This window comes from Bacillus rossius, chromosome 1 (assembly GCF_032445375.1).
Source record: "Bacillus rossius redtenbacheri isolate Brsri chromosome 1, Brsri_v3, whole genome shotgun sequence".
Taxonomy (NCBI): domain Eukaryota; kingdom Metazoa; phylum Arthropoda; class Insecta; order Phasmatodea; family Bacillidae; genus Bacillus; species Bacillus rossius.
Genome location: NC_086330.1, coordinates 289,586,459 through 289,609,195, shown reverse-complemented (window position 1 = coordinate 289,609,195; position 22,737 = coordinate 289,586,459). Strand labels below are relative to the sequence as shown.

The 22,737-nt window shown below is 39.1% G+C and overlaps 2 protein-coding genes across 2 annotated transcripts in view; both read right to left on the bottom strand.

The window, feature by feature from the left end:
- The window catches only part of LOC134527719 (uncharacterized), a 260,507-nt gene extending 251,180 nt beyond the window's left edge, over positions 1–9,327 (bottom strand). The window contains exon 1 of the mRNA XM_063360633.1: positions 9,159–9,327. The gene's annotated coding sequence lies outside the window, so the exon portion shown is untranslated. The remainder of the gene's footprint in view (positions 1–9,158) is intronic.
- Positions 1–22,737, bottom strand: part of LOC134527720 (endo-polygalacturonase-like) — a 155,467-nt gene that overhangs the window by 54,112 nt on the left and 78,618 nt on the right. The window lies entirely within an intron of this gene.

The following is a 22,737-nucleotide window of genomic DNA, read 5'->3' as shown; positions in this document are numbered from 1 at the left end:
CGAAACATTTACGTTTAACATTTGATTTCGTATGGGTAAACTTTTTTCCTCCTTTTTTTAAATATGAACGCAACTGAGCGTAATAAATAATTACGTAGTTTTCTGGATTTATTTATTAACAATACTTGCTTTGCGCAAATAAGGTGAAATCATTCAAGCATTGCAAAATATTTTTCTCACTGACCCTACAATAACAGTTATGTATATGTTGTCAGATAACACGCAGGCCCAATGTATTAATGTTTTTTAAGCAATTTTTTATTTGTCTGTACGCTCTCTCGCCGATATTGCGTGCGTTTTCACACTTAATCTGCTAAATATAATAAATATTTCATTTCTAAATAAGTATACGAATTCGATAGAGGTATTTTAATGAATACTACTTACTATGTTGAAGTTTGGAAAAAATATCATACTTTACCGGTCCCTAGTAAAGCTATGACTATATATTTTTTTTTCAGATATTGAACATTTTGTTTACCATATAATATTATTGATACATGTTTTCAATCATATTTAAGTCCACGACGTGTAGATAAAGCAGTTAACGAATGTTATGCTGAAGTTGTAATAACTTTGGATATTCATTATAATTGGTTTATAATCAGTGTCACACAAATTGCACACATAGTAAATGAAATAATTTTATTTGCACCGTCAGTAACATGGTAATATACACTTATAATTTGGTGGCCCACACTGAGGTGATATGGTATACCAGTTTGCAAAATCTGTTTTAGGGTCTAGGATTCAAACTGAGTATTTGTCAAGAACGAAGGGGGAAAATATACCAGAGTTTCAATGCCGTGGTGAGTCACGACCTACAAACTGTAAACAGCTCTAGGAAGGCATTCGTACCTCCCCCCTCCCCCCCAAGGCACCAAGGCAGCTACCTGACAGCTTGCCTCCCTTCCTGCCCCCCTCACCCATCTAGCCATCGCTCATCTGAGATATTTGCCCCTGCCAAATTATTTCAATACAACAAATATAATATTATAGCTTTCCTATTACAGATAGAGACATGCGGTCTGAATCTTTTTTGATCTGAATAATTTGCAGAATATGCCTTAATATTCATTTTATATATAAAACGGGCAGCCTGTTTACAATAGAGTATTGAAAAATGAACAAGTCATTTAAAAACTATGTGAAAATGTTATTAAAATAATGGGTATTAACGCAAGTGTATACCTGCATTATCTGCGTTTTGGTTTTTATTTCACCTTTTTATCTTATTTAGTGCATACATAAAATGTAATTTAGTTATCATTGATTTTCCTATACTGGCAAGATGCCAGCGCCCGACCATCCAACAGCCTTAAGGCAATTCTTTACAGAATTATAAGTAGGCCTTTGAAGAAATAAGATTATGCATTAAGTCTGTATCTGTGACCATTTTATAATGTTTATATCTGTGAACAGAACTGATGGCAATGCTTTAGAGAATTGGATAAAAGTAATTGAATTGGAGTTTAAGCATTGTTGTGAATCAAGACTGCATAATAATGTATAGAGACATACTAGTACACGATAGGTTAAATTGTAAGGTAAGTTGGTGTAACTAGCCCCATGGGGTAACTGGGTCATTCCGTCCTAGAATTTCCTTGTACATATCAGGGGGAAATTCCACTCTGTTGTGGCAACACTGGTAAGCTGAAGTTAACAAAGCAATAGCTATTTGGTCTTCAGCTGGGTTGAAGAATGTGTTATGGCTGCAATTATTTTTTTGTATTTGTGATCACAAAACATCTTTCTAGAAAGATGAATTCAAAAATTTTTGGTAAGTATAAAAACAGATGGTAATGTGCCAAAATTACAATTTTTCAGATTTCCGCCAAACCTGGAGATGTGAGTACCTTCATTATTTTTTTGTTATATATTACTTTTTATATTTGGGATTAGTTTTGTATGCATGCTAGGTTTAACTGCATATAATAATATGATGGGTAAATAATGAACTAAATTTTTCCGGAATTCAAGTTATTTTTTGATTCTGTGATGTTCCTGTTTTTAAATAGGTAATAAATAGTGTTGGTGGTCCGTTAGGTTAGGTGAGGTACATTAAAAATATTGTAAATACGTTTTGAAAATGTCTACTATAGTAAATTACCAATTTTAAAATATGGGAATTCTAACAAACTGTTCATACATTAAATGCTCAAGTGACAAATAAATACTTAAAATGCAATACTCAGTTCTCTCATTATGAAAGAGTAAAATAAAAGTATTAAATCCTCTGAAATTTTAAATATCTATGTAATGTGATATGTCTCTAAGATTTATTAAAACAAAATAACTTAAACCTCCAAACAAAAAATAAAAAGGCAAACAAACCAGTGAAAATTCACTCTATTTAGGTAGCCACTAATTTTGCGGTTTTCAGTGTTTAGAGATCGCTATCGGACTCGTTTCGTGTGTGCATCGACTCAAGGAACACTGCTGCACACCTGAAAATAAATGTGAGTGTTTTCCTGCAGTAATTTCAACAGAAACTGCATTTACAAATGTACATTTTTGCCTTGTAAATATCTACTGCAACAATGGGTTAGATTAGGTTAGTGTTTGCTTCAGTGTACCCAACTGTCGCGGTGGCCATTCCGCGGAAGTATGCGTCGCTACATCTAACAGACCTCTTATTTATTTTCTAACCTAAATAAACTGACTTCACAGCTTAAACTGTGCGCGATTTTGACAGGGTACTGTTCTTATAAATACAATACTCATTTTTATTCCTTATTCTACCTATATCATTCCGTTTTTTGAACTATTAGAGACCAGATACTTTTTTAATAATAATCGAAGTTGTGAAAAATTGTTTATTTATGTATTTCATTATTCCGGACTTTTTACTTGTATAATGTACTCTTATATTATCTTAAAATAGTCCCATGTTCAGTTTTTCAATTTTAATTATCGTTCAGTGCTCGGTTTGGTCGTTTTTCGGTTTTAGTTGTGAACAAATTACCGCACATATACACACCGAGTTCGCAGGCCTCCCCCCAGGAGCGCTGCGCGCGCGCCACGCCAAGGAGAAAGAGTGCGCGCTGCTTGGTGCGCATAGAACAAAAACAACTCTGGTTTTCACTCTGATTAGCGATAAATTAGTGACTTTACCAACTTTTTAAGATGCAGAACGACGAGGAGTATCCCTCTCTTCCCATTTTGATTGCCACACCACCAAGAAACTCTCCAGTGCACATAAATGCGCCCATAACAACATCGAAACTAGTGTCGTTCATGGCACTGTTTCACCGTCAAACAGTGACCACACCGACCCATCCTCGCGCCCAGTGACTCCGACAAACAGCTTGTGTAAAGGTATCCGAACAGCGCCGACTTGATGGACTTATCCCCACATCATGCCTCCCATGCACCATGACAACAACAACGATCACGACCTCGACATTAAGCAGCACGCCAATCTTCAGCCACATGTGTACGGCCCCGAGCACTGACTACCAACAACACCAACAACAACACCAACAACACCACCAACAGCATCAACAAGAACTGCAGGAACAGATTAACCAGCAACTCCGACAGCTCCAGTTACAGCAACAACAGCGACAACTTCCTGCCCTGCTTGACCTACCACTTGGACCACCACCACCAGCGCACCAAGCACCACCGCCTCCCCAGGACATTATCATGGAGGATGGCTTCGTAAAGCCTAAAAAGACATGCAAACGCCCCAGGACAGACTCAATCGGCTCTGTCTCATATATCACCTCCACCATCACCACCAGTAACCGCTTCGCGGACAACCTGCACCTGGATGCAGACGACAACGACGACGCCCCCACCCTCCCGACGACGCAACCGAAACCAAAACCACAAAGACAGCACCAACAGAAACGCACTGTACGAAGAGACCACCAACAGCCTTCCACCTCCTCCGCCCCTGGCCCATCCTCTGCCCCAGCCCAGAAAAACCCCTCATCACAGCCCAAAATGCCACCCATCTCTTGTATCGTCCCAGCTCACACCCAACCATTTCTTACAGCAGCAAGACTCCAGAAACAGCTGACTGGCATCCTTACCATCACCAGCATAAAGGACAAGACGACCTTCTACACATCAAATGCTCATGACCACACCATACTGTACGACTCCCTGAGACAGAAAGGGTTCCAACCCTTCACTGGACTACGCCCCGATGAAAAATGCGACAGGGTGGTCATAAAGCGACTGCCCCTAGCAACCACTGCTGACGAACTCCGAGAACAACTCCAGCAAGATGGCTACCCAGTGTCGACGGTGGTCCCACTGAGGATGGGCCCGGACGCGGACACCAAGCCATTCTTGGTGTCCACGAATCAGACAGGGGAAGCCCCCCAACTCCTCCAGATCAGGAACCTTGGCGGCTGGGTGGTCAAGGTGGAGAAGTACCGTGGATCCGGCAGAGTTCCACAGTGCTATCGCTGCCAGACCCCTGGCCACCGCTCCAACAAGTGCGACCGCATCCTCCGGTGCTTCAAGTGCGCCGGGGAGCACTGGTCCCGGGAGTGCACCGCCGGCCCCGAGAAGAGGAAGTGCTGCCTCTGCAATGGTGCCCACATCGCCACTTCACCGGAATGCCCCACACTCATCGCCTACACGAAATGCCACCCACACAGACCCACAACAGATGCTCCCACTCCCACTTCTGCACCCCCACCACCCAACACCACCTCACACCGAACATTTCCCCCCCTCAAGGGAAACGCCTGGACCAAACCGCCAACCATCGCCACGCCACCCCTCCCCCCACCAAGCACCACTCCCCCGGCCACGAACAACCCAACCACCTCCGCAGAAGCTACCTCCCTCACCGAAACCTTTCACACCATCATCTCCTGGATAAAAAGCTACCTGCCCATCATCCGCCGCACCATGACTGCCCTCTCCCAAGCCCCCACCAAGACCGAAAAGTTTGAGGTACTCCTTCAAGCCCTGCTCTCACTCTTCGAATGAATCCCACACCACCCCTCAAGATCCTCATCTGGAACACCTTCTCCCTCCTCCCCAAGCTCCCAGACCTCCTCCACCTCATCCAGAGCCACTCCCCCAATGTCGTATTCCTTTCAGAAACCTGGCTCTCTCCCACTGACCAACTCCTGATCCCCGGCTATGCCACCCACCGCTCCGACCGCGACGGGAGGGGCGGGGGGTGGCACTGCTCCTCCATTCCAGAATTTCCCACCATCGCCGCAACACCCAAACGTCCCCCGCGACTGAGGCGGTCGCTGTGCGACTCCACGGAGGTCCCTACGCCCTCACCCTGGTATCCCTCTACCTCCCCCCACAACACCCCTTCCCCACAGCTGAAATTGTGGCCCTCGGTAGGCTGGACGCACACGTCGTGCTTGCGGGGGATCTCAATGCCACACACCCCTTCTGGGGCTTCATGACGGCCAACAGAAGGGGCCGTTCACTTCGTCAGCTCCTCCGCACCTCCCACCTCTCACTCCATGCCCCCCCTACACCCACATTCTACCCAGCTCAACAAAACAGACATCCTAACATCATAGACCTCGCCCTTTCCTCAGCTCTCCCCCTCATCACAGACCTCCGCACCATCACCACCGGCACCTCAGACCACATCCCCGTCATCGGCTCACTCCATTACCTCCCCTACACCAACCCCCACCTCCCCCACTTCGACTTCCCGAAGGCGAACTGGTTCGCTTTCCAGAACTCCCTCTCCGACTCCCTCGATCTCACAACCCCCTTCAACTCCCCAGCCGATATTGACACCAACACCCTCACCCTCACCCATGCAATATCGGATGCGGCAGGAAACACAGCGTCTCGCCTCCCTCTCCACAACCACCGGCTCCCTCTGGTCCTACCTCAGGCGACTCAAAGCCACCCCATCCACCATCCCACCCATCACCACTCCCACAGGAGTTGCAGAAACTGCCAAAGAGAGATCCGAGGCATTGGCCGCCTACCTGCAAACCACCTTCGCCTCAGCCACCAACACCTCCCTTTCATCAGACTCCTCCGATGACGAGGCTTCCCCCCTCTCTCACCACGTAACCTTCCCCCTACTCCCCGACACCCCCAACTTCCCCCTGGTCACCCCCAGGGAACTCCAAAAAATCATCTCTCAATTCCGCCTCTCTGCGGCCCCCGGCTCAGACTCAATACCCACCCCAATCCTACGTCATCTACCCCGGAAAGCCATCGTCTTCCTCACCGAGCTCATCAATGCCATGTTCATCCACTGCCACTTCCCCTCCTCTTGGAAGACAGCCATCGTCTGCCCCATCCCCAAACCTGGCAAACCACCGACCCTCCCCTCATCCTACCGACCAATCTCTCTCCTTCCAATCCTATCAAAGGTCGCGGAGAGGACCATCCTGCAACGCCTCCTCCTTGTCATCACTGACCACAACCTACTCCCCAATCACCAGTTCGGCTTCCGTCCCCACCACTCCACATCCCACGCCATCGCCCGGGTGGAATTGCTGGTGGTACAGGGCTTCTCCAGGCGGCAACACACGGGCATGGTGCTCCTCGACCTCGCACGAGCCTTTGACTCTGTCCCACATGCTCAACTCATCCGCCGCCTATCCGCCACCGCAATCCCCCCGCACCTGACCCGCCTTCTCTGCTCTTTCCTGGAGGACCGCTCCTTCCAGGTGAGAGTGGAGAACATCCTCTCTAACCCCCGACCCATCCAGGCTGGTGTCCCCCAAGGAGCCATCCTGAGCCCCATCCTGTTCATCCTCCACATTGCAGACCTCACCCCTCCACCTGGCACCTACCTTGTCCAATACGATGACGACACATCCCTCCTCGCCTCCTCTGTCTCTGAGCCGTTGCTCAGGGATCGCCTCAGTCGCGGACTCACTTCCCTGAACACCCAATTCCTAGCGCACGGCATCGGGATCAACCACGCCAAAACCAACGCCATCCTGTTCTCCAGATACCACCCACGCCATGACCATCCTCCCAGAATCACCCAACACACCATCCCTTGGTCACCAACCATCCGCTACCTGGGAGTCACACTGGATGCATCATTCACATTCCTCCCGCATCTCAACAGTATCTGTGCCAAAACCAGAGCAGTCATGGGACAACTAGCCCTAGTCCTCCGCCCCACCTCCGGCACTTCGCTCCAGAACAGAATCACTGTCTATCGCACCCACATTATCTCCCACCTCATGTACGCCTGTCCCACCTGGTCTCACTCATCCCTCTACAACCTAAGACCTATCACCAGGACGTACTTCCTTGGCACCCGTCTGATCCTGGGGCTCCCCCGTGCCACCCCCCGGCAAGAACTCTTACATGAAACCAGTCTTCCCCACATCCATGACACCATCTCCAAAACCACCAAGAAATTCGTCCACAAATGCTCCCACAACCTCAACCCCCTCATCAGACAGATCGCTGACCCTCCCCCCAACTCACCTCACCCCAGAAGACCGCTCTTCACGACGGATCATCTCCAGGCAGAGGACTCCACCGACGAGGACGACATCGACCCAGCGGGAGGGGCCGGTGGCTAACCCTGGGGACCAGCACAGCTACGAGAAGGCACTGCGGAACCAATCACACCACGGTACTGCACCACTCTCTACCTGACCACCCCACCGAAACGCAGATCCCGACGCCGGCCGCAAGGACCGGGCCCGAGCCAACGGACCCGGCCACACCATCACATCATCACCACCCTCACCACCAAATGTAAATAGACACTTCACCTCACACAAATCACCTGCCCCCAAGGACTTGAATGTTGGAAGGGACAAAAAATGTATGTATCTTTAATTGTAAATACCTTAATGTAAGTGTATCAGATGTTTTCTTCCATGTTTTTCTATTTGTATTCTCCTTTTTATAATAAAGAGCTAATTTTTGGCGGAGCGGACCCCCTGGCGGGGGGTCCCCCATTCAAAAAAAAAAAAAAAAATTAAGAAATAAATAAAGTTTGTGTTTAGAAGCGAGAATTATTTTTTTGCTATACCTACATGAATATATGTTATCTCTGTTCTTTGTAACTTTATTTAAATTTATTACACTTTAAGTTATAGAGTGAAAAATTATATTCCAGGTGTCGGAAGTGGGTTGTTAATGTTGGTAACACTAATTTGCCTCATGTTCCTGTTGAAAAACTTTATGAGCTTCGTTATGTGTGTGCAACACACTTTACTGAGAATGATTTTACTGTTACCTGTGACGACTAGTTGCTTATTATTATTAGTTGATTTGATTTGACTGTTACTGCTACCAAATTAAAATTAAATTAATATTGACATTATACAATTATTTGTTTATGTAAGTAAAATGCTTAACTGGAAACGTGTCAGCATAAACCAGCCTCAGAACAGAATACACCTCATCAATTATAATAACGTTAAGTCCAGAGGAACTTAGCTTAATAAATGATAACAACATATGTATCTTCATCTATTAGTGGTGATATATTTAGAAAATACATTTAAAGCTAAACAAAAAAAACAATAATGACTCATCTGAAGAGGTAAACAAAAGTCATAAAATTCTCATTAAAATTGAATATTTGTTATCAATAGTAAACCTAGGGTACACCCAAATTACAGACTTATAATGTTAAAAATAACTTTATATTAGTTATTTAGTTTTTATAACAGATTTAAAAATAATGTTATATCCATAATTAATTAATAGTTTACTAATTGAGTCTATAACTTTAAATGTAGATTAAAAACTTCTTCAGGAACAAAACAAAACATTTTATAAAAATATTTAATTTAAGTAATTAAAGTCTTTGGGAAACATTATGTAATTAAAATCTTTTGTCCAACATTAGGCGACGAAAGTCTTTTTCATTTGTAAGCGTTAGGTGACGAAACGTTTGTACGACAAGCAATAATAAAACTTCATTAAAAAGAGGAACGGACTTAGCTGAAGATGAGAAATATCAGTGACATGTTCAAGACGAAAACTCGTACAGCAGCCGGCGCAGAACCATGCTGCCCGGGCCGACAAGGACGCAGATTCAATTCGATATATTTTAGAAGCCAGGTTAAAGAATAACCCAAAACGTAAAGAACTTGAAGAGGATCCAAAACGTTAACCTCCTGCAACATAAGGTTGCAGAAAAACAAATATTAAATCTACAAAGGCAAAGGCAACAACAACAAAAAAACTCTCACTCTCTCTCATGCTTTCTCGTGACTTACCGAAATCGGAGGCTGAAGAAATTTACACTGAACTTCACGTCATCTTGTAAAACCAAATAAAAACACCACTTCTACGTGAGATGTCTACAAAAATAAACTATGGTGCGAAAAAGTACATTAATCAACCACCATCACTGACTGGAGCCATCTTGGCGAATGCCGAGAACAACGGACGAAGCAGGTAAGTAATTATAAAACAATGGAGCATCGGAAGCTTACCGAACTACCACCAGGTTGCGTGGACGGTACCAAAAAAATGCTCCAGGAAAAAAAATGGTCTAGAGTACAGATTTTTTATATGAAATCACGTGAAGAAGCGAGGAGAAACTGCAAGCAACTGCTGACAATCACGTGGGCAGCACGCCGGGACACGGCGGACAGGCAGGCGTTACTAAAAACTCTTAGGCTAGCACAGAACATCCGGCGAAGAAATGGAAGGCTTTGACTGAAGCCAAACGAAAAATAGAATTGTGTCCTTAATGGAATATAATACAAAATTTAAAATAAATATCATTAATAAAATTAAATAAAAAAACTAAATTAAGTTTAAAATGTAATTAAACACAAGCAAACATTGTAAGGCTCAATATAAAATAATTATTAGGTACAGAAAACAAAAATATTTTTACTATTTTACGAGTGCCGAAACATGAAACGGCACATACCAAAAAACAAAAGGCTAAAGAAAACTGCTGTACCCTCTCAGTTCAGTGAAAAAGTTGTACCGCTGGACGATAAGCATCTTGACCAATTTCCTCTTCATGTGAAAGCAGTTCATCCTAAAGGAAATCATTATGGTGAGTGTTGTGTAAAACATCTTTTCTAACTTTCTTTTCTAACTTATGTTTCAGTATGATTATTTTAAAATTATTATATTTGTTTATTTAAAAAAAAATAGATATTCACACATATAACGCCAGAAATGCTAGTAAAATGAAGATAGTAGAACATAACACTAGGCAATTTGGAAATGGACTAAATTAGCCTACATGGGAGTAAAACTTTACAACTTACTGTCAGAAAATAACTAACATAAACAGTTTACCAGTATTAAAAAAACAGTATAACAAATACATAGAACATCCTTCTTACTCTCTGAAGGAATTCTTTAATTTGATAGATAGATAGTATAGAAAAAGAACTGTTATATTGATGACTTGACTTCTTTAAGTACTGCTTCATAATTTGCATAAAGTGATAAATGAATGTTATTTTACAAAAATCAATTATCTACAATTAACTTTTAACATTATCATGTACCTGCTATACAGTTGAATTGTGTAACTTATCTGTATTTTTCATATAAAAAAAAACATGATTGTAAGCTTGTTTTATGTAAATAGTAATCTGTGTACATAAATATTTTTTATATATGTAACTCACATGTAAAACTTGACATGTTTTATATCCCGGAGCTTAGAATCCATTTGGAATCAACAGAACAAAAAATAATAAATAGTGTACCGTATTTACTCGCACATAGGTCGCCATCGCACCCATAATTTGAGGTCTTGAATTTGGTATTTAAGATTCCCCCCATATAGGTTGCACCGGTAATTTAATGACGCGAACGGCCGGCGCGCCGTGCACGAAAGAGTTAACGGGTACTGTAAAACTCCGCTACTACGAGAGCTGATAGTGGCGTGATAAATTGTTGTAACAACAAGTACTCGTAATAACCGAATATAGAAAATTGAAGTCAAGTTAGATTCCTGACTTCTTAAAAAGTCTTAATTGTAGACTATAACTCGAAAAAAGTGCTTTGCATTGAAAAAATGCACAGAATAAAAGTTGTAGTAAATTTAATTTCGAATAAAAAAGGCCTGTTATGATTTTTTATATCTACAGCGGTTTGCGTTTTAAACGTGCGATTGTTCTGACGCGTGAGGAAGTTCCCGACACAGATAAGATAGTGGCTGGGGAAACCCTTACTTCTCCCCTTCCCTTTTTCTACTTGTTTGCCATCCAGGTGCAACATCGCCCTTCGTTTACCATTTTTTTTGGCGCTAAGTGAATTCGCGTCATGCGAGTCCGGCTATGCTAGCCGGCTGGTTGTTATTTTCGTTCAAAACATGGCGAAGGAAATTGTGTGGATCAGGTAGAAAACATTCAGCTCTAAACGAAAGATATAAGAACAATGCTATCCTGAAATGCTGTGACATGTTTTTGGAGTAGATAATCACAGCGACAGACCGACAGGATTCGCTCCCGCCCTTGCCGTCAGCGATGTTTATTTTGACAGCTCAAGCAGTTATCTTTTCCACGACCCTTCACAGCGTAAAAAAAGAGAAGAAAAAACCCGTTCGAATGCAGATGTAAAAGTAACTATGCAGTAAAATAAATATATTTACGGCCCTACTAAATTTTTTTTATTCAATAAAATTCGAGGTATTAGTGATTTTTCAGCAGAAACTGCTGTATGACAAATAAACAAATTGCATCATAATAACTTAAACTTATAAAGTATTTATTAACAACGAAGGACAGTCGTATAAGCCCATAAAAATATTTATTTGGCAGAGAATGGACTATACAACCTGGCTTTTGCCGCACGCGGTGTGGGAGGGGAGGAGGAGGAGGATGCTGACAGTTTCTCACGCAGAAGGTTGAAATAAGGGAGAGAATGTGTTTAAATGTTAGTTGGAAAAGGGGGAAGGGTGTTTTTACATGGTTTGTGGCTCTGGGAGGGATGAGCCTTGAAGAATTAGTAGGGGATGGGAGATGTAAGCGTCACGTCACGTATGACGTCAAGCCGCCGCTACCGCCAGCCTGGCCGGACGAGTTTCTTACGCTCTCACAGAATCTATCACAGCGGCTTTTCATGTGGGCGAGTAAGATAACATGACAGCTGAGACTGCTTTTCGTGCGATAGTGGACGCCCCGAGCTCGGCTAGTCACTGCCCCCAGCTCTCGCCAAGATAAATGTGAACACATAGCGCCCAACAAAGTGTAACAGACTTGTTTTTCAGCCAATTTTACTCAAATTTTCTACTTTCTCTGCTCAAATTTTTTACGGTTTCTCAAAAACGGTCGTATAAACGGAATGGACGAAACAGAGTGGGGTCGCATCGGCGGGATTCTACTGTATTGCAAAAAAAAATTCCTCAAAAATTTTTTTAATTTTTTCTTTACATAGAGGTCGCACTTCATTTTTTTCTCATCAAATCTGGTAAAATTGCCGCGACCTATATGCGAGTAAATACGGTATTTATACACCAACACAGATTTTTACCATTTTAAAAGACTGGTATGTAATTAAAAATTAAAGTTACACAAAATTGTTTATTTGTTTTTTTTGGGAACTTATTCCTCATAAACTTTTTCAAATAGATTACACTACAGTTAAATACCAGGTACATATAAAAGCTATGAAGCTTCTACCGATACAAATTTTTTTAACTATCCCCAGTTTTTATCTCATATGTATTCTGTACCCAAATAATGATACTTATATATTTGTTTTTACTATTATTTAGATCAGTCTACACTACTGCCACACAGTATCAGCGACCCCCCCGTGGCCAAGATGTTGGATGGTGAATATGTTCCTGGAATCAGTTCGATGCCACATCGAAAGAGAAAGCTTGTGGTATTAGATGATACCTATACATCCTCAGAGAAAATTCGGAAATTCTCTGGTAAGGTCCCAATTTAATCCTTAAATATTCTGCTCTTTCTTGTACAGTATAAATATTAAATAAATATTAAAAGCTTTGTTTTCCAAGTAATAGATTTATATATACCATCACAGTTTTCTACCAAGACCAGTATGTAATTCAAAATAAGTGTTATACAAAAATTATTATTTTTGATTTGCATATCAATATATAACAGTAACAAAGAAATAGCATGCTTATTTTACACGTAAAATACAGTGACCATTTTTTTTTTTAAATTGCAAAATTTTTTCCCCCGTTTTGTGAACTTGTGCCTTATAGAGTTTGTCAAGAAGTTTATGCTGTATTAACATTTCACAAATTTCAAATCTATATGTTAAGCTCTAGGTGCATCATATGTCTGAGTTATTTTTTTATTTAATTTTTTCCCCGGTTGTACACAAGTCCGCTCTGTGAAAAAATTGTTGTAGTTATTTTATTTATATTTTCTTTCTGTTGTAGATCAGTCTACACCACTGCCACAGAGTACGACACCTGCCCACATGGCAAGCGTACCGGATGGAAAATTTGTTACTGGAACGAGTTCTGTGCCTTGTCTAGAAAGGCAGCTTGTGGCATTTGATCATACCTATGCATCCTCAGAGGAAAACATGAAATTCTGTGGTGAGGTTATAATATAATCCTTAAATACTCTGCTCTTTCTTATACTGCTTTTGTTAGAGAGATATTTAAAATATTAGTGCTTGTGTTTCAGTGCTAATATTTAAAAAAAATTAAAAACTATGTATGCTAAGTAATGGATTTATATACACCATCACAGATTTCTATCAAGTGTAGTATGTAATTCAAAATCAATACTACACTAATTTTATTATTTTTATAGCATTTTTTCTAACTTAAAATACTGTGACTTTTTTTTTAAATGGCTAGATTTTATTCCCCAGTTTTGTGAGCTTTGCCTCATACATTTTTTTATGAAGTTTATGCTATATTTATATTTCACTAATTTAAAAGCTATAAGTTAAGCCTTTGGTGCTTTATTTGTCAGAGTTGGTTGTTTTCCTTTCAATTTTTTTTTTCAAGTTGGTCATGTTCGTTCTGTGAAAATTGTTGTAGTTTTATTTTATTTATATTTTGTTTTTGTTGTAGATCACTCTACACCACTGCCACAGAGTATGTTACTGTAGGGCCGCGACGTCTTGGCGTGTCGTTTTGCGGGGAAGCGGGGAAGAGTAAATGAGAGGGGAAGCAGCTGCGCGCGCACATCAGCCGCTATGCGGTTCATAGCAAAAACATCAGGCGCCACGCTCTCAGTCTGAAGTGAACAATGGAGCCCGACGCAGGACGTTCAAGATACAATAAAGTAATACATAGTGGGGAGAGGGAAATTAGAAGTAGTGTAATCCAGTGTTGTGATGAAGAAGCTGCCAACATATGTCTGCTAGTACCTCTAACAAATGCAACCGAAAGAGCTGCGCGATACACAGGTATAAGCCAAAGATCAGTTTCGCGCATCCGAAAACACAACAGAGAGACGCCAAATAAAAAACAAACAACAACATTATAAGTTTTTCAACGCATTCCCCGTAATTTCACCCGCGGTTTGTTTGTTTTGCATTTGGCAATTTTCCAAACTTTCTGCACCGCTTGTTAGAATATGTTTTATCTACAAGTGTAGCCGATATTGCTACACATTATATTGCATTATATTACATGATATTATATTACATTATATACATTATATATTGCATATATATTTTATGATATATATGATTTTATGATATATATAAATGTTTATTAATACATTATTTATTTATCACTCCTTTATTTGACCGTTAAACAGCCTCTCATGTTTAATTATTCATTTCAAGCCAAAAAAAAAACTGGGAAACGTTTGTTGTCAGTTGATGACTTTGATAGAAGAGTGATCAGACACACTAGCCACGAATTTTGTGCAGTAAAAAAACGACAAGGAAACTACTGCCAGTTTTGAAAGAAAAAATTCGGATGGAGTTAGGGAAAGACATCGCTGCGTAAAATACTCAAAGAAATGGGTTTTGTGTGGAGAAGAAGCCAAAATAAGCGAATGCTTCTTCTCGAAAGATCTGACGTTGTTGCTTGGCGATAACGGTAGCTGACTCAGATGAAACAGTGCAGGGAGACTGGGAAGAATATATTTGACATGGATGAATCCTGGGTTGACACTAATTTAACCTTTCAGAAATGTTGGCAAAAGAAAGGTGACGTTGAAGGTGTAGGTAATGGCAACAGGAAATGCAGCGCACAGGCTGATAGTTTTAAGCGTTGGTTCTAGGCAGGGTTTCCTTCCTGGAGCCTCTCTTGTTTATAAAGCAAGCACAACAACAGGAGACTATAAAATACGCGAGGATGGTTTGTTATAAATATGGTTTTCGGACCCCTCGAAATTACTAAAATGGTTCTTTCAGAGTGCTGTTATGGAAAAAATACCAACCCGTGTGCATAAAAGTGGTAAGGTTCTTGAAGTGCGTGAAAGTGTCATGTCGATCGTCTTCACATTTCAGCCAAACCAAATGGAAAAGTAAGCATCAGCGAGGGAGTTAGCTGCAAGTCTTAATTAATTGTGTTTTCTACAACAACCCACAATTACAAATTTAGTTCTTAACTTTTAAAGTATTGTATATCTATGTTTAACTATGTTTAACTAAGCTGCCCAGTCGAGCAAATAGTACGCTACCTTTAAATAATAAATTACCGTAAAGCATTATCGCATCTTTGTATCATTAAGATCTGCGCTGTGTTGCACCGTACGTGAGATTGTTCTCGACCAATGTTTTCGGAACGGCATGGAGACTTCCAGGCCGTTGTTATCTGCGGAGCAGACAAGGAGGGACTTGTCGATTACAAGGTCGCTGAGCTCTAGGGAGTCGACCCGCCAAGACGTCGCGGCCCTACTATACCTCCCCACGATAGGTACAAGGAAAAGCAGAGAGAAAATATTGGAACATTGAAGGAAGTGATTGAACTTTCCAAGGTATTAAAATTTTACTTTCATGAAATACATTATTTACAGACATTATTGGTGTACTTATTAAACTATATTTAATAATGTTTTAGTCATTTAAACTTAATTCATGAACATTGTATTTTGTTAATAAATTTTTTAGATGTATCATGGTTATTTATTTCATATTGATATTTTGTACAAACGGTTGTACCCCACAGCTTAAAAACTACTTAAAGAGAAAAAAATTGCTAATTTCACTTTATTAGTTGAAATCATCTTACCTGTAGTGTATATATTAATTTTATAAACCTGTTTGCACATGGAGTAGCTATAACAACCTTCTTGCATCGAATCAAGCAAAAAAAAAAAGTCTCAAACAGTTGACAATAAATGCATTTTCATAGTATTGCAGTAAAATTATGAAAATACAGTTTTTTTTTCTTTATGAAGTATCCGTAAATTTACAGCTATTGCAGTAAAACTATGAATAAACAGGTTTTTTTTTCCTTTATGAAATACTCCTAAATTAACAAAGATCCCTGGACAATTTATAACCGATACTTTCCGTAAATGTACGGTGAAAATTTTTAACAGTGTAGAAGTAATGAACAAAATCCATCTCTCCAAGACGAAACACCCAAATGTGCTTGATGTTTGTTTATCTTATGAAGAGTGTTTTAAGGGTAAGTTTCTGTATTCAAATCAATTTGTTATGCGTGAGAGTAAAATGCAACCTCCTTGAGCAAGGTTTTGAAGGCATAACCTTTTACACCATAGGGGTCGTCCACCATTAATCACGTGATGTTTTTTTTAGCAAATTTTTAACCCCCCTCCCCCCTAGTGATTTGTGGTGAGGTTTTAGACTATCCCCCCCCCCCCCCCCAAAATAAAACATGTGTATTTTTTTGGTACAAAATAGTTTTAAAAATTTCTGAATATTATCTTTAAATATTGGTATAATCTAATTTAATTCTGGAAAATTAAGCACAGTGATAAAAATGTCCAGACACACATTAAGGTTGCAGGTTTATTCTCACTGGCATAAAAATAATAAAGGAAAGGCTTATATGTGATTTACGCATATATTCGGCACCAAAATCACAGTCTTACTGGCGACTGGCAAGCCGAGCCGGGTGGTTCATGTGCGGCGGGCGGGGATATTGTTGCCTGGCTACGGCGAGTCAAGGTCATGCGTCGCTTTTCGGTTTAGTAAAAATCGGGCGAAAAAAATAAATACACGTGATATATTTCTACAATCCCCCCCCCCCCCCCCCACTTGTGATATTTCGTGATTTTTCCCGGCTTCCCCCCCCCCTTTTTCGAGCCTCACGTGATTAATGGACGATCCCATAAGATCCTGGGTTTTAATTGTTTTAAATCCATTAATGTTACAAGAGCTTTGTGTTTGGCGTAAAAAGTTTCATCATGTAAGGTACTTTGACCTAAACTCACTCCTAAAATGAGAACAATAAGTAGAAATATTTTTGGGTAGAGATTTATTATTTGACTTTTTAGATGATTTTGTGACACATATTTAGTTAAAAAAGAATCAGTACCCTGGTGTAAGAAAATGGGTGCAAATAAAGTTTTGCTTTACCTATGTGTTTTAATGATTGTTGTTCTCAATATAGAGAGGCTCATTTCTTAAGTGTACAGAGGACAAATATTTTATATATATTTTTTCTATATATCATGGCATACATCTTTCACTAGCAAAACTGATAAAATTTACTGTTATTTTAAATTTGGCTACACTTCTGCCACCTGACACACCATCTACACCGAATGTCAACATATTGGCAGGTGGTTCTTTTGATGAACATGAATGCATACAAGGTCGGAAAAGGAAGTTTTTGGAATTGGATGATGGTTGCTCTTCTGCTGCAAAACGTATCGATTTGTCAGGTGGGTTTTCTTTTGCACCAAAAGATATTTTGTCTATGACTATTTCTCTACAATTGGATAATTTTTCTAACTGCAAACTCAAGTTATTGCAATGCTCCGACAATAAGTATTTGCAATTTCAGTAGCACTGCACATGAAAATGTCCCATATTTATGCAACTAAACAGTACAGCTTTGAACTTTAATTTTTATATCAAGCATACTATTTCACTACAAAGTTTTTTTGAATATTACAAGAAGTAATGTTTATTTACTTTTTATAATGTCCACACAGTGTCCACATTTTCTGAAGTTTTTCATGTTGTAATGTATGTTAAAAATAAGCTTTATTCTAACAAAAAACACATATTGCACCTCATACTGCCTTACCATGTAAACATCAAGTAATTAGAAGCAACTTTATTTGTAAAAAAATTTTTTGTTGTATGTTGTAGGTTCAGCTCAAAGAATGAGCAAGAAATGTGTTCTCAGTCACATGGGTTTTCAGAAATCAGAAATAAACTCCTAAGAAAAAACTTATACTGAAAGAGTTTTTGAAGCTTAGACGCATGGTCCTGCAAACATGCAACAAGCTCAAAATAAGTGAAAATGCCCTGACAGTCGTTAATGAGTCTCGCATGAAAGTACTCATTGAAAGTCACCACTCTCGGTACTTTCGTACTCTGATTGAAAGCAACCTAAAGAATTGCAAAAGAAAGGCAAAAGGACGCTGTTGGACTCTTGAAGAAAAGCTTCTTGCCCTTTCTGTTTACAAGCGCAGTCCAAGAGCTTACTTGTATTTGTGCAACCTCCCGATTCTGCCATCAAGAAGAACTCTTCAGACACTGCTGCATTAAATTCCGATAAAAAATGGAATAAATGCAGATATTTTGTGTAACTTAAAGAAGTCTGTTTGCAAGATGAAGCCTCGAGACAGAAATTGCATTCTGATGTTCGATGAAATTGCGTTGCAGAAGAGGCTTATATACAATGAAAGTTCTGGTATCGTTGAAGGTTTTGAACTGGACGAACTGGGAAACATGCAGATCATGCTCTAGTATTTATGGTTCAAGGGCTGGCCAGACGCTACAAACAGCCTGTAGCATTCTATTTGTCAAACTGCATGACAAGGTTAAATATGCTCCAGAATTTAATTGTGGAAGTTGTTCAAAATCTTCAAAATATTGGTTTCAAAGTAAGAGCAACCATATGTGACCAGGGCTCTGCAAATAGAGGTGCACTGCAGTACCTGACCAGCAAAACCATAACTGAACGGCCAGGAACCTTTTTCAGAGTAAATGGGGAGAAAGTATATATTTTCTTTGATATACCCCATCTCTTTAAGTATCTTCGCAATAATTTCAATAATTTCATCAGAAACATGGTGAAATGGAATGGAAAGATAGGCCGCTGGAGCAAAATTGAAACACTTCTGTCCTTAGACAAAAGACTATTTCGAATGCATCGTCTTACCAACATTCATGTGCACCCAACAGGTAAAGCCAAAATGGAGGTAAAATTTGCAGCACAGGCATTGAGTCAAACCACAGCCGCATGTCGCAGGACCATTGCACATTGCTCTGAAGGTGTAACGATTGTTGGAGCATCTCAAACAGCAACGGTTATTGAAGACATTGATAAGCTGTTTGATATGTGCAATGGACCTTCAGGAAATGACAGAAGAAAACCAAACCGCCGTAATCTCACAAAAGAAAGTTACCACTTATAGTTGGAACGGTGGGGGGCTATGAAGAAAAAATTGTCTGAAATGAGTTTTATTCGTCCGGATGAATCTGTCTGCCATCCTCTTATTATTATTTATGTATTCTTTATTATTATTAATGCTATGATGTTGTTTAACACTTTTATATAAGATATCTGACCATCGAACTACGGAACTGTCATGCTACAGCCTAGCATCTATACACATCAAACCTAACCTGATTTAATATTTATATAATTGTTGTAACTTCACTTCTGTTACTTCTTGTATTTTTCTCACCACAGATATTTTATGTTTAATAGTTTTACACTTTGTTTTGATGTGTTTGTTAATCACCTAAATTATTTTACCTGTTCTTGGCTGCAGTATTTACAGCCGTAGGCTATCTTGGATAATAGCATACCGCCGTGGGCAGAAATGCGTTAGTGTATTATGTCATGTAGAGGAGAAGTAAGAAAAGGCGTCTCTTCGTCAGGGCCTATCCCGATACCAGCCTTATACAAATTATTAAATTTTACATAATACTGTAAATTCAGTGTATTAAAAATAATTTGTATTGTTGTAACTACGACCGTGAGCGTTTTCAACGAGATAAGTTATCTACAAATTAGATTGAGGCTTATGCTATAAGCTAAAAGTTAGCCATTTTTAGATTGGTAGCGTCCCTAGCACGGACTTTTATGGTATTTTACTGTTGAACAGTATAATTATTTCTAAGTCAGTTACACATACTTTGGACATTTTAAACATCTGGTTGAACATTATTGTAAATTTAAATTATTATTTAAGCGTTAATTACAGTGTAATTCTACTCAGAGGTCCGAGTGCAGAACTTCTGCAAACCCTGAGCAATAGCCGAGGCATAAACATTATTTATTGAAGAAACACTAAGATATTATTTATTTCACGTATATTTTACCGAAACTGAGCGACGGTAATTTACGTAATTTGAAGAATTTGACCACTAAACTGTTTCTCGTACATGAACTTGTGGTAAATGATATTTTTAATTTAATGAACTTTTGTTTTGACTATAAATCTGTGCCTACATATATCCAGGATTTTTAAGCAGATAAACATAACCAGGAAAGCCACAATAAACACTATCAATTCAGAATTTTGTCACTATAAACCTGCACAACATATCCCTACCCCTAATAAAACATTTAATCACTGAGTCTTGCAATTGAAGTGTTATTGTTTTGTGTCTTTGTTTAAATTTAGTATTGTTCAGTGTATTTGTTATCGTTGTGTGTTTTTTTTTTGTTATTAAACTGTGTTGTGTTCCTATTGCAAGACACATCCACTCTGACCATTACAGTTAACTGTCATTATTTTAATTCATCTGTTTATGTACTTACTCAACCACATGCAACCCATATAATAGACAAATATTTTGTATAGCAACAGCGCCCAATTACCCACAATACTACTTAATCAGCTATACTACACACATAGAGAAAGTGACAACACTACGAGAGGCACTTACATAGTGGTAGGTGTATCTACATAATACTGTATAGATACCACATATACATATTCTACACAGAAGGTTTTTTCTTTATTGAACCTCCGCCAACTAAACCAAGATCCATTGGAAAATTTATTTTCTTTAATAAGACAACAAGGCATTACCAATCAAACACCAACATGTACTCATTTCATTGCGGCACTGAAAGCATAATAGTCACAAACTTTTCTTCACCCCACAGCAGAGGAGGGAAATAATGAATTTTACTCTGGAGTTCTTCTAAGCAATTTACGAAATCTTATAAATCAAGAAGAACCAGTAGCTCACAATAGCAAATGCACACCAAAAACACCAACACAAGTTTTGTGGGATGACAATGCCACCATGGCTGACTCTGAAGAAAGTTTATTTTCATATTCCACATCTTATAGATGATGCCAAACTCGAAAGTAAACTCGCCAATTGGAATATCAACCAGATGTGTATGTAGCTGGCTATATTGCTAAACAGCTAATTAAATCACAAAATTGTAAGGTGTGTGCTGATAATGTAGTTGTCAGTAATGCAGGACCTGAACATACTTTTGTAAAAGAGAAAGAGTGGACGGAAGGATGTTTATTGAATGCAGCCCATCCATTGATTAAAACTGTCGTAGATGCAAAGCATGTCTTCTCATCAAATGTGGCACCTAAATTATATTCAAAAAACATCTCTCCCCAGTGCAAAATTCAATTGATGACATGTGACACTTTATGGCTAACATGTAAAGACCACAAAGAAAAAAATGAGGAAAAAGTTATTCAACTTAATGTAACATTTATTTATTTTTACAGAGTGCAAGAGACAAAATGAACTTATGTGAGAGGCTTCACAACCATTAGCCAATAAGCGCCACCTTTCAAAGGTTACCACGCTAAGTTAAATTTAATTGATATTTGTTTTTACAGTACTTGTATGGATAGTACTGAGATGTACTTGCACATTTTGGCTGTAATAGAAGCTGTCATATACCCGCACATCCAGTTATTCTTACATAGCATTGATCATACATCATAGTATGTATCTTTATAGACAACATGTCTATTTTACGTTTTAATAGTTTATTGTAAATATCTGTTTCAATGTAATTATTTGTACATTTTCTAAGTTGTTCCCACTATTAGGGTAATTTGATGAATTAGAATGAAAATTCACTGATTGAGAAAGCCTCCAAAATTTAAGTATTTATGAGCATCAAGCCTATTGTAAATTATGTTGGTGTAATTTTAGTATGCAAAATTGTGGGAAAGTGACTGTGTGGCAACATGTAAACCTTCATGTTATGAAGTCTCATTGTATTGTTTTTCTAAATGCTTTAGTATAAATACTCTTTGTCAAAGAAAATTTAGTTATCTTAAATGACATACTTGTAATTAATTTTTAAGTTATTGAAAAGAAATAAGGTTATTGACCTGTTTAAGACACCTGTGTTTATAAGAAATATTTGATTACTGCCAATGCTCAATGTATATGGATTTACTTTTCATTGAAAAAAAAACCTAGGTGAGTTTAAAATAGAATATTTAAATCAATATATTTGTGAGTTACTGAGTCCAAGTTGCCTAATGTAATATTTTGTTATCACTACTGAAACATTTTAGAAACTACTGATTTTTTGAAGACCTACTAACTATTAAGCATTTGCTGGGTATATGCTCAATATAATATTGTGTTTTTGTTTTTAAAGGCAAACTGAAGAGCTGCTTAATTTCTTTTATCATTTATATTTACTAATATATTTGTTACGGTAGACAAAATAATATAACTGTTATGGTGGATTGTTTGTAATATTTTGCTTTATCATATCTGAAATTTGTGATGTATTTCTGAACTTACAATATTGTATGAACTAACAAAATA